Consider the following 13,935-nt stretch of genomic DNA (forward strand, 5'->3'; position numbering starts at 1 on the left):
CAACGCCTGACATCCACTAATTGATTCTCTATTTCTAAAATTTTGTCTTTTCTGAAATGGTATAATAAAAAAATAGAGTCCTATTGTATGCAGCTTTTTGGGATTGGCCTTTTTCACATTGCATAATTCACTGTGCATTCATCAACATCATTGTGTGCATGAAAAGGTCATTACTTTTCATTGCTGAGTAGTATCCCATGGTCCCATTGTACCAAATTCTGTTTACCAATCCCCGCAGTGAAGGACATCTGGATTGTTCTCACTTTGGGGTGTTATGCATACGGGTGTATGAACATTTGTGTATAGTTTTTCTCTGAGCGTGTTTTCGTTTCCTGAAATAAATGCCCAAGAGTACAATTGCTGGGTTCTATGGTAACCATAAGTTTACTTTTCTTAAGAAGCTGTCATGCCCTTTTACAGTATCGCTGCACCATTTCACTTTCCCATCAGCAGGCATGAGGGATCCAGTTTCTCCACATGCTTGCAAGCATTTACAGCTGTCACTGTTTTTATGGCAGCCATTCTGATAGGTATGAGTGATATCTACTTGTGATTATCATGTGCCTTTCCCTCATGGCTTCCTAGGAACATCCTTTCATGTGCTCTTTGCCATCTCTATATCCTTGTCCATGAAATGCTTGTTCTCGTTCATTGCCCATTTTCTAAATGGATTTTATTTTCTCTGTTTACATTTGAGAGTGCTTTACATACTCTATATAGTAGCCCTTCATTGGATATTTGCTTTGGAAATATTCTTTCTCTGTTACTGTTTTTTTAGTCTTCTTTAGAAAGTTTTACAAAGGAAAATATATTGATCTTGATGAGGTTCAATGTATTGATCATTCTTTTACAAATCATGCTTCTGGCCTGTTCAAAGAATTCTTCCTAGCCTTAGATAGCAAAGATTTCTACTATGATTTTTTTCTGAAACATAAAAAAGGACTTCCTGAGAGGTACATGAGCAATTTTCCTATATCTGGTATGAATTATGGCCTCTTATACAGCAGCAAGACCACTGTCCCTACAAGCTCCTGCTTCAAGCACTGCCTAGCCCAACCCCATGGATGACCCATCACTAGAGAGCATGACTGAGGGGTTCTCCCCAAGCCCAGAGAGGAAGCCCAGGGCACAGACTGAGGTGTGTGTGCATGTACTGGGGGCGGGGGCAGCACTTTCTCACTCAACACCAGAGAGAGCTCTGAGTACTCAGGTATAGGCCTTGGGAAGAGGTCCCATTTTCACAGCCTCCTTTAAGCTGAACCCTTTCCTACTCAGCAGGGAGATAATCAACAAGGCCAAAACAGGAAGGAAGTAGATTTGCATTTCTTCAGAGAATAAGAGAGGCTCTGAGGCACATCCCCAGATGTGGGCTCAGAGGCAGAGCTCTGGGGCATCTCCACCATGGCCCGGACCCCTCTCATGCTCCCCCTCCTCACTCTCTGCACAGGTGCTGCCCCTCAGGGCTCAGCCCCCAAAGAAACCAGGGAGCAGCCTGGCCCCGACCTTCAGCTCTGCAGAGGGGAGGCTGCAGGGTGTGTGCCCTCTGAGAATGAGACCCTCATCCTCACACTCACCTCTCCTCTCCTCTCTTGCAGGTTCTGTGGAGTCTTCTGAGGTGACTTAGCCACCTACAGCATTCGTAGCTGTGGGACAGACAGCCACCATCACCTGCCAGGGAGAGAACATAGAAAGCTATTATGCTCACTGGTACCAGCGCAAGCCAGGCCAGGCCCCTGTGTTGGTCATCTAAGGTAATAGTGAGCGGCCCTCAGGGATCCCTGAATGATTCTCTGGCTCCTACTCGGGAGACACAGCCACCCTGACCATCACTGGGGCCCAGGACGAGGACGAGGCTGACTATTACTGTCAGTCAGGAGGTGCTTATGTTTATGAAGCTCACAGTGACACAGGCTGAAGGGGAACTGAGACACAAACCCCTTCCTCGTCTGTGTCACACTCACCTCCAGCCCCAGGAGGACTGTAGACACAACCATGAGCAGGTCTGGTCCAGGTGCCCAAATCTGAAATCCCTGGGCTGCCCTCTCCTCCCAGCACTCCAGGCAGGATCTGTCAATGGTGGGTCAGCACAGAACACAAAAACAGTTATCATAACCGTATTTCATTTGTTATTGTGGGTATAGTAAGGTTGAACATGTCAGGAGCAGATATGGAAGACATTTTAAAAAGGCCAAATTGAACTTATGGAGCTAAAAATTACATAATCTGAGATTTTAAAAATGCACTGGATGAGTTTGACAGCAGATGAGATGTGGCAAAGAAGAGATTAGATTAGTGAACTTGATATCCTGGTAATAGAAACTGTTCAAAATGAAACACAGAAAGAGAAAGCCTGAAAAAGTGATTGAGTTGTAGGACAACTTCACCCATCCTAAATACTGTCTAATTGGAAGAACTGAGGGAGAGAAGAAGGGAATTGGGAGGCAAATAGAAAAAATATGTGAGGAAATAAGAACCAAATATGTTGCAAATTTGATGAAATCTATAAACCAATGTATCCAAGAAGGTCAATCAAGTTTGGGCACAGGAGACATGAGAAACAGCACCAACACACATCGGAATGGAATTGGTACAAACCAGTGATGAAGACAAACTCTTAGAAGCAGCCAGAGAGAAAAAGACATGTTATATACAGAGCAACAAGCATCACGTGAGAGCAGGTTTCTCATTAGAAGCCGTGTGAGCAAGAAGACAGTGGAGCAATGTCTCTAAAATACGAAAAGAGAAAAAAACCTGTCAACCTTGAATTCTTTACCCTGTGTAAACATTGTTTAAATATGAAGACAAAATACAACATTTTCAAACATGAACATCTCAGAATTGATCACCAGCAGATCCTCACTACAAGAAATAGTACAGGATACCCTTTAGATCAAAGAAAATGATGACAGATAGAAATGTGAATCCACACAAAGAAATAAAAAGCATCAGATATGGTAACTCTGTGGATAAATACAGAAACATTTTTATCTGTTAATGTCTATAAAAGATTTTCTTTTGTCTAAAGCCAATATAATAGCAGTATGTTGAGATACATGATAAATGGAAAGTAAAATACATCACAATGATACCACAGATGCTGGGGGGAGAGAAGAACGTGTTATGATGTTCTTCTAGTACATGTGAGTTGATAGCATATCCCTGGAAGGTAGGCTTTCATAAGTGAACCATTAATGTTTAAAACTATTAAAATAAAACCATTTTAACAGTTATAGATAATAAGATGTATTAGTTATGCTTCTCCAGAAAATACAGAACCAAGAGGATGAATATTTCATATATGTGTGTGATATGTGTGTGTGTGTGTGTGTGTATATATATATATATATATATATATATAGAGAGAGAGAGAGAGAGAGAGAGAGATTTATTTTCAGTAATGGCTCTTGCAAGTGTGGGGCTGGCAAGTCTGAAATCTGGAGGCAGACCAGAAGGCTAGATATTCAAGTCAGAGTTGATGTTTCAGTCTTTAGTCCAAATTTAGTCTGAATGACTGAACATGTTAAGAGGAGACAAAGAAGAAAATTAAAAGATCCAAATCAAACTTCTGGAGATGATAACTACAATGTCTCAGATTATAAATGCAAGAGATGAGATTAAGAACAGATATGATACTGCAGAGGAAGAGATGAGTGAACTTGAGGACACAGTAATAGAAACTGTAAAATGAAAACCAGAAACAAAGACTAAATAACTATCACAGAATCACAGAGTTATAGGACAACTTTAAGCAACATAATATGGATGTAATTGGAATCCCCCAAAAAAGAGAAGCAGTGGTGGTGAGATTAGAAAAAATGTTTGAAGACATCATCGCCAAAAATGTCCTAAATTTGATGAAAACTCTAGGCCACAGATCCAAAAAGCTCAACAAACCCCAAGAACATAAAACATAAAATAAATAAATAAATAACCAACACCCATAAGTATTAAATTGCTTAAGACAGTGAAAAAGAGACAGCCTTAAAAGCAGCCAAAGAGAAAAGACACAGTACACTTGGGGCAAGAAAGACAAGGATTCTAGCAGATTTCTCAGAAGAAATGCAAGTGAGACACAGTGGATAAACATCTTTAAAATCCTGAAATAAGAAAAAGCATTTTTTTTTCAAGATTCGCCCTGAGATAACATCTGTTGCCAATCTTCCTCTGTTTTTTTTTTTTCCCCTCCCCAGAGCCCCAGTACACAGTTGTATATTCTAGTTGTAAGTCCTTCTCGTTCTTCTATGTGAGCTGTTGCCACAGCATGGCTACTGACAGATGAGTGGTGTGGTTCCGTGACTGGCAACCAACCCAGGCCACCAAAGCAGTGAGAGAACCAAACTTTAACGACTATGCCATCAGGGCTGGCTCAGGAAAAAGCAATTTTTTACACAGGGAGAATATCCTTCAAAATTGAGGCTAATTAAATTTTTTCTCAGACAAACAAAAACTGACATTGATCATCAGCAGACTAATAGAAAAAATAATAACAGACACCCCTCAGGCAGAAGGAATATTATACCAGAAAGAATTTGTATCTACAAAAATGAATGAAAGATTCAGAGATGCTAAGCACAGGGATAATTATTAAGACATTTTTTATTATTTAAAGCTATTAAAAGGATAATACACTGTCTAAAGCAAAATTCAATAACTACATATGTTGGAATTTATAATGTAAAGTAATACCTATGACAATGACAGCAAAATGCTGAGAGGAAACAGATAAAACTATAAGTTTCTTATACCGTATGTAATGTGGTTCAATCACCTGAATACAGACTTTGACAAGTTACAGACACAAGAAGGCAAGGAGTTACAGCTCATAAGAAAGCTCTGGTTTCTCACCTCAATCCCCATGTGCACTTCAAAATGCCCCAGCTAGATATGATTGTTTCTTGCATTTTATAGGATGAAAAAAGAGCCTGACACACTAGGTGCTCTAGGTTCTGAAAGAGAGTTGGAGAGTTAGATCCACCCTGTAGGTGAATCCAGGGACGGGGGTGATTGCCTCATTCTACAGACTGAGCCAGTTGATACACAACTGTGCATGTGAGCTACAAACGGATGCTGCTCTACTACTACCCCCAAAATCTTGCCCAAGAATCTCTCCTTATACCCACCTGACCAGAAATATAGACAGAAAATAGTTCTGTGAAATACAGTTCAGCTTATCAGAGTTGACAGTTAATAACAGCCCACACGTTGTCCACATAAAATCCACTCACATCTCCATAATCCACACAAACTCCAAATAAATATAATGGTAGCCATGCTTCCACCTAATGTGAAAGAACCTTCTTGTGAGTAATCAAAAACATGCTTGTCCTTTCCCCACAAAAGGATGCAAAGTAGTATTTTGTCTTCTAGGGATACTTACTTTTCTCCCAGATGATTTATATTCCCCCTTTGATTTCATCTACCTTAAATACACAGATATAAAGTTAGCTACTGCTGACATCTCTTATGTTAGATGATAATAGGGTTAGAGAGGGGAAGAAAACAAAAATATATGATTCATATGTATCCAACAAATACATATCAAAATAAAGAGGAAATACTTGTTCCTTCTATAATCCTCATTTCTGCAACCAGCCTGTGGTCAGAGCTGGTGTCTGTAATCACATTCTCCATTCTCCATTCTATATTCTCATTGCCCTCAGGAAATACCTACGCTAACCCTGATCCATCCTCAGGTGGGATGATCAAAACCTTCATTCTGGAAGTTTTGGTCCTTTATCATTCCTGCTGATTTTGACTGCGGTGATTTTATGACTATAGACACAAACCCAAGGGACACTAGTGGATCTCCTGCACTCCGTACATACTCCTGCTTACTACAATTGTGAAGTAACAACCCAATTCCCCCTCGATAGCCAATAACAACCATCCAGCCAGGACCTCCTACTTTGTCTGATAATTCACTGTCTGGAGGAGCCAAAAGAGACCATGAAGTAATCTCAACCACCAATTCAATGCAATCCAGCAGAGCCTGAATGCTCAGGGATGAGAAGCAAACACTTTGCTAGTGGCTCACTAGGGATAATAGGAGTGGCGCCCTCCCATTTCCACACCGTGATTCCTAGACCCATGAATCCCGACTATGGGAGAGGCAACATTGTATATTAGATGCTGACTTAGAGCATGTACAGCATCCTGAAGGACATTGCCTCAGCCCCATAAAGGATTGTCACCTACCTGGAACTGTTACTGAGTATTCAAAGGCCCTTCCATCATCTATCAAGCCAGCTGCTTCAGAATGAAAAGGAAGATTAGGAGACCAGTGAACTCCATGAGCATGGGTCCATTGCTGCTCTCCATTTATTGTGAAATGAGTTCTTTGGTTAGGACCCTCACATGGAATTCCATAACGGTGGGTGAGGAATTCTGTTCATCCATGCATAATAGTTCTGGCAGAATTATGGCAGGCAAGGAAGGCAAATCCCTGTCTAGACTACATGTCTATTACAGTAAGAACACAGAGCAGTTTCTTCCATGATGGAACCAGTCTGACGTAGTCAGTCACCAGGTACCAGGTCGATGGCCCCTAGAAATGGCATCATCTATGGGAACTCAGTATTGGGCTCTGCTGTTGGCACATAGAGCACTGAGCAGTGGCTACAGCCAGGTCAGCTTCAGTGAATGAACATCCTTGTTGATGATCCCATGAATAATCTCCATCCCTGCCTCCAGGGCCACTTTGTTCACGAGTCTGTGTGCAATGACAGGAGTGACTGGGGAAGAAGGCTGACTGGAACCCCCAGAACTGGTCATCATATCCACCAGATCACTGACATCAATTCCATCTGAGGTAACACTTCGGTGAGCATTTATATAGGACTCAAATATCATCATGATGTGAACCCATTTGGAGATGTCCATATTTAAGTCTCTTCCTCAGACATCCTGGTGACCAATGTTATGATTGCGTTCTTTCCAAGTCCCTGACCATCCAACTAAACTAGTAGTCACCACAGCCCCATGTCAGTTCTGCCCCAAAGCCAGCACCAACCAGAGTCATCCCCTCAGTCCTGTGTCCCCAATGCCAAGCCCAGGACCACCCATGACCTTGTGGGTATATACAGGGTGCCTCAGGTGGGCCCTGCCTCCTCCTCCTCCAAGTGGGCATCTCATGTTTTCATGGATGATCTGAGCCTCTTCTGCCTCGTCTTAGCCAGGCTTGGGCCTCAAAGAGGAGATTAATTCCTCCCCTGCAGTGAGCAATGCATGGATCAGGTTATCACCACGTGAGCAGTAGGCTCTGAATCCATACCTGGTGAGAGTGGGGCCCTGCCTCCAGTGGTCAGTGTGGAGCGGCCACCAGGGGGCAGCATAGAGTCACCTGACAAGGGCCTGTGCACCAGGATTTTAAAATCCACCCAGGAGGTTGTAACATGCAGGGAAGGTTAATAACCATGACTCAACACCCGAGGGAAAAAGTGTCATTTATTTCTACAGCACCATCCTTGACAACGATGTACAAATTTTCTGACTCTCTGGCCTCCTGATCTGAATCTTAAAGAAAGTGCCTACTTCCTGGCACAGGTTCAGGAGCTTCAATTCCCACACATGTCCTGCTAACGCTCTATAATGTCCACACACACTCATCCTCCCTGTGATCACAGGTCCCCCTCCCTCCCTTGGCTCTGAGAGCCTGTGGCTCTGCCAGGGGAAGCTCCTCCTTTCCCCTTCTCTCTCCAGGGTGCTGGTTCCAAATTTCTTTCTTTTTCTTTTTCTACTCCAGGAACACTGCAGACACTCAATAACCATTACTTGACTTACTTATTAGAAAAAGTATTTATATTACTTAATTCATTTTCCTCACTAACTGAAAGCAAGTTAGTTGTATTTACATTTCACATGAGATGTTATTATAAGTTACAGCTGATGGGGTTCCGGACAGGCTGCCCCAAGATGTACCACTCTGGTATGCAGATTATTTCGAGCTAAAGACAATAAAGACTAAGAAGACTAAGAAAGAAACTTTGACCTCCCCCTACCACCACTAACTGCCTAAAAGAATTTAACATAGCAGGACTGTCCCCTGGACAGACCATCACCATAGATAACTCTGGGTATGGATAGACAGGGAGGGTCCTTGCTCAACCCATTCTTATCAAAGCTCTGAAAACCAAGTAAAACTAGAAGTTGTCCTTTGTAAGAAACATTTACATTTATAAGGGAAATCTCCATTTGTAAAGGTATCTACTTCTCTGTACCAGGAAGAAGGGGGGATGACCTTATCTCTAGAAACTCATCAATGCAGAAGGCCAGGATTTAAATCTGCATACTCTTGTTTACTGTGCTTCTCTGGTAATCTCCCATAGCTCCCCCCACCCCCAACATCCTCCTTTTCTTTACCTGAAAATGCTATTTAAGATGAGAACCTTGGCCATTTTGTTGAGTTACTCAGTTTTTCTGGGTCTCTTCCATGTATACATGTTATAAAGCTTTGTTTGATTTTCTCCTGCTATTCTGTCTCAGGTCAATTTAATTTGTAGTCCAGCCAGAAAGGACCCAGAATGGGTAGAGGATAGTCTTCCTCACCTACACAGCCAACATTCCTCCTCTTACAAGCAGTCATTTCTTCTAAGCACATGATCTGTCAATGGCCCACCCCCCACACAGGGGTTACTGAGGCACAGAACTGATGACCTCCTCATGACCTCATGGCCAGGGGCAAACACTAAAAGCCCCTCAGTGGATCTTTACAAACTCAATGTTCACTTGGCAAGGGAAGAGTTTTATTCTTGGCTCTACAATCGGGAGCTGTGTCTGGGGCAGATCCTGCACTTGGCTAAGCCTGCAGTATCATCTGTAGAGTGGGGATGAGCAGGGTCACTGTACAGGGACCTGGAGGGTCAGAAGAGTCCTGCTGTGCAAAGCTTCTGAAGGTGGAGTGAGAACTAGAAAACCATCTGAACTTAACCGCAAAACAATTCTGGCCATGACACTCTAGAGTCCTGGATGATATTAACCACCTCCCTCCTGAGCCAGGATGGAACAGAGGATGGACCTGGGGACCCAGGATAACCCAGCATCAGCACTGTGACTCTGACCACCTTCAGGAAAGGACCTAGGACTATTTAGTGGACTGGCCTCCAGGTTCCCTAGAATATGGACAGAATTCACCTCTGAGCTGAGCCATGACCAAGACAGGGAGAGAGTCCAGGAACAAACTGGGATGGAGATATCAGCCAGGACTATGAGACCAGCAGTGAAGTGAAAATGCCCTGGGCTTAGGGTGGGATCTTAGGGGCCACCTCTCCTCTTCTGTGTCCCTTGGGGCTGAGCCCTGCTCTGGAACACAAAGCTCCTCAAGCAGCAGCCCCTGCACCCTGACTGACTTGCACACCCAGCATTTCTCTCCACCAAAAGGATAAGAGAGACTTGGGAGGAAACCTGCCCAGCCTTCGACCTCAGGGGGCAGAATCGGGGCACCTCCACCATGGCCTGGACCCCTCTCCTCCTCAGCCTCCTAGCTCACTGCACAGGTGCTGCCCCCAGGCTCACACTCACCCCCAGCCCCAGAGCTCTGGGACAAGCCTGGTTCTGACTCTAAGTTCAGCAGGGCGCTGCCTGTGGGAGGCAGGATACTCATGAACTTGCTGCAGAATGAGGGGTTGTTGGGGCTAAAATTCCCACAATGTGCTCACTGGCTTTTTGCACCTGCAGAGAGAAAGGAAGTGTAGGTTCTCATTTTTTCAAAGGCTTCATCTAACAGCCTGGAACATGGTCTGTTAGAGCTGAGATTGATGAGAGAGGCTGCCCTGGGAGTCCACAGAACCATGGAGCTATCTTCTGGTGAGGCAGTTGAGAGATCTACTGGGAATGGGTCCTTCATCCTCAAGCCCACTTCTCCTTTTCTCTCTTGCACTCTGTGTGGCCTCCTATGAGCTAACTCAACCAAGCTCAGTGTCAGTGACCCCAGGACAGACAGCCAGGATTACCAGCAAGGGAATTAACATTGGAAGCAAAAATGCTTCCTGGTACCAGTGGAAGCCAGGACACGCCCCTCTTCTGGTCATTTATTATAGCAGCAACCGGCCCTCAGGGATCCCTGACTGGTTTTCTGGCTCCAACTTAGGGAACACAACCACCCTGACCATCAGTGAGGCCCAGACAGATGACGAGGCTGACAATTACTTTCAGGTGAGCGATAATTACAGTGGTGAAGATCACAGTGACAGGGGCTGATGGGTGAGACACAAACGCCTTCCCCATCTGTCTCACACTACCTTTATGACCCAGGAGGGCTGTAGACAAAGCCATGAGCAGGTATGGCCCAGGTCCCCAAATCTGAGATCCCCAACTGCCCTCTCCTCCCAGACCTCCACAGGAGCTGCAGAAGGTGGATCAAGAGTGGATTTAGGAATGGCAGGACCAGGATTTACTGGTGTTTTCTTAGCCATGGTATGAGCTGGGGAACCAGGTCCTGTCCTGAAGAACAGAGAGAGGGAGAGGTATGTCTATCAGTGTATTGCTCCTTGGATTTCCATATAGAAGTGAATTATTCCTCCTTGGCCAACTGTCCTGGATTATTCCCCAGAAACTCTCACCTCAGATAAGCTCTTAAATCCCCTCACTTCCTTGGATGCCTGGGGTTCTGAATGAAGAAAACCAGTGTGGCGGACACTGTGGTGTCCACCTAGATCCGTCTTCAGTCTGGGCAAATCCACCCAAACTGCCTGGGAACTCTTGCTTCTCACAGTTGTGTACCATCTGCAGAGAATTGCCTCACCCAAGCTTATGCCCTGGTAGTGACTCAGGTCCAATGACTGCCTGATGCCAAGACCCCAGGCCCTGCCTCAGTTCAGGATGACCTTGTGGGGCCTCCCAGTTGATTCCTCATTTATAACCACATGATGTGTCCGCTCAGTCTTGTCTCTAGGATTACTTCCAGTCACATCACCCCAAACCCTACTGCATGCAATTCTCCATGTCATGGTGTGATTCTTGGGAACCCAATAAAGAAATTAAAAGTGCAGAGGGAAGAGTATGGAAGAGGAGAGATCTGCACAGAGAACCCTGGAGTTATGCAAATATTCCTAAGAGGACTGATGAGTCATGTGTGGGAGGAAACTGCATGAAGTTGAGTAAAGAACCACCCAAAGACACTAGGGAAACATTCTGCAGGCTCACACTCACACAATCATATAGTGCTTGTCCCCTAGTCAGAGGGGAAAGCTCTTAGTTAAGGCGCCAGGTTGACTAGTCAGCAGAACTTGCATCAGTCGTGGAGAACATCAGCCCCAGACTAAAGTCCACTCTGCTGCCACCTAAGAAAGTGCATAAGTAAGTTGAGAAAGGATGGATCTGTGTCCAAGTAACTTTACTGAATCCAAAATAAAAAACAAAACAGAGAGGGAAATACAAGTATGCAGGACCCAACAAGGAAAAACTCACAATACCTGGTATCCCATCAAATATTCCCTGCCAATAATCAGGAAAACGTGACCCATAACAAGTACAAAAATCAACTATTTCAAAGTGACCCTATGATTTCCCAGATGTTATAATTTGTAGACAAGGATACAGAGCAATTATTGTGAATGTATTCCATGTGTTCAAGAGGGCAGGGGAAAGACTGAACATGTTAAGTCAAATTACGGAGACATTAAAAAAGATCCAAATTGACATTCTAGAAATGAAATCTACGGTATCTGAGATTAAAAAATAGACTAGGTGACATTGACAGCAGATTAGCTGCTACAAATGAAAATATTAGTGAACTTGGTGACAAGCAATAGAAACTATTCAAAATGAAACACAGCAAGAAATGACTAAACAAAATGACTGGAACATCTTTGAGTGATAGGACAACTTCACACGGCCTAAAAGTGTGGAATTGTAGGCTCTAAGGAGAAAAGTTGGGGAGGGGTGTGTGGCTAGAAAAACTGTTTGAAGAAATAATAACCAAAATATTCCAAATTTGGTGAAAACTATAAATGCATTTTTTCAAGAATGTTATCAAACCTCAAGCCCAAAAAATAATTCTGAAAAAACTGCACTGGCAAAAATCACAATCAAATTGATTATGAAGAGGCACTCTTGAAAGGAAGCCAAAGAGAAAAGATGCAACTATCCAGGGCAACAGTCATAATGAAAAGAGCATACTTAAAAAATAAATAAATAAAATAAACACTGACAAACATCATAACAAAAATTTATTAGTAAGGGGCCAGCCCGGTGGTGCAAGAGGTTAAGTGCACGTGCTCTGCTGTGGCAGCCTGGGGTTCGCCGGTTCTGATCCCGGGCGTGCGCTGACACACCGCTTGGCAAGCCATGCTGTGGCAGCATCCCATATAAAGTGGAGGAAGATGGGCACGGGTGTTAGCTCAGGGCCAGTCTTCCTCAGCAAAAAAAGAGCAGGATTGGCAGATTTTAGCACAGGGTTGATCTTCCTCACACACAAAAATAAATTGATTATTAAGAGACATTCTAAGTACCAGCCCAGTGGCATAGTGGTTAAGTTCCTGCACTCTGCTTCGGTGGCCCAGGTTTCACAGGTTTGGATCTCGGGTGTGGACCTACACACTTCTTATCAAGCCATGCCATGGCAGGCTTCCCACATATAAAGTAGAGAAAGATGGGCACAGATGTTATCCCAGGGCCGATCTGCCTCAGCAGAAAGAGGAGGATTGGCAATGGACGTTAGCTCAGGGCTAATCTTCCTCACCAAAAAATAAAAAAGAGAGAGAGACAATCTAAGAGTAGACATAGAGAAAAGACCCATTATTTACTGAGGCACACACACAAAGAAAGAGCAGCGTACTTATTAAAAGCATAGGAACAAAATCTTTAAAATAATAAAAGAAAATATGCATCAATCTTGAATTCTTTACCTAGTGAAAATATCTTTCAAAACTGAAGGCAAAATAAAAGTACCTCAGACATACAAAAACTCACAGAAAAGATCACCCACAGACTGTCAGTCTAAGAAATAGTAAGAAACCATCAGACAGAGAAAAATTATACCAGATAGACACATGAGTTCACACAATGAAATGATATGCATCAGATATGGTAATTATGTGGATAACTTTGAAGTAGAAGATAGAATATAGAAACAGGAGACTCAAATAACATTATAGAACAACCAGACAGAACAGACATCTACAGAACACTCAGTCCCACAATAGCAGAATACCAATTCCCCTCAAGTAAACACGCAACATTCTCAAGGATGGATCATATTGTAGGACATGAAAAAAGAATAAATATATTTTAAAATATAAGATAAATACAGAGTATTTTCTGAAAACAAAATGTAGAGAAAAATTCTTGAAATTTCACCATCTAAATTAAAAAAAAAAAAATGCACACACTCCAAAATACACAATGGCTCAATGAAGAAATCAACGGGAAATTAATAATTATTTTTAAGCGAATGATAATGAAGACATGACATATATATATATAAAATCCCAAATCAATAACCTAACATTTCACATCAGGATGTTGTAAAAAGAAGAGAAAGCTGAACCAACAGCAGACAGAAGGAAGAAAATAATAAAGATTAGAGTGGAAATTAGGGAAAGAGAGAGTAGAAAAGCATTGGAGAAAACCTACAAAAGTAAAAGTTGGTTCTTTTATAACATCAACAATATTGACAAACCTTTAGCTAGAATGATCATTAGTAAAAAAAAAAGACAAATTACTGAAATAAAATAAGGAAGAGACATTACTACTGACATACAGAAATAATACAGGACTTTAAGGTTGTGAGTGAATACTATGAACAGTTGCAAGCCAAAAAATTAGATGAAATGGAAAAATTCCTGTGGAGACACAAATTACTGAAACAGACTCAAGATAAAATAGAAAACCTAATGAAATCTGCAACAAGGAAAGAGATTAAATCAATAATCATGAACCACCCAAAAAGAAAAGCCCAGAAACAGATAGCTTTACTTGTGAATTCCATCAAATATTTAA

This window comes from Diceros bicornis, chromosome 35, assembly GCF_020826845.1.
Source record: "Diceros bicornis minor isolate mBicDic1 chromosome 35, mDicBic1.mat.cur, whole genome shotgun sequence".
Lineage (NCBI taxonomy): Eukaryota > Metazoa > Chordata > Mammalia > Perissodactyla > Rhinocerotidae > Diceros > Diceros bicornis.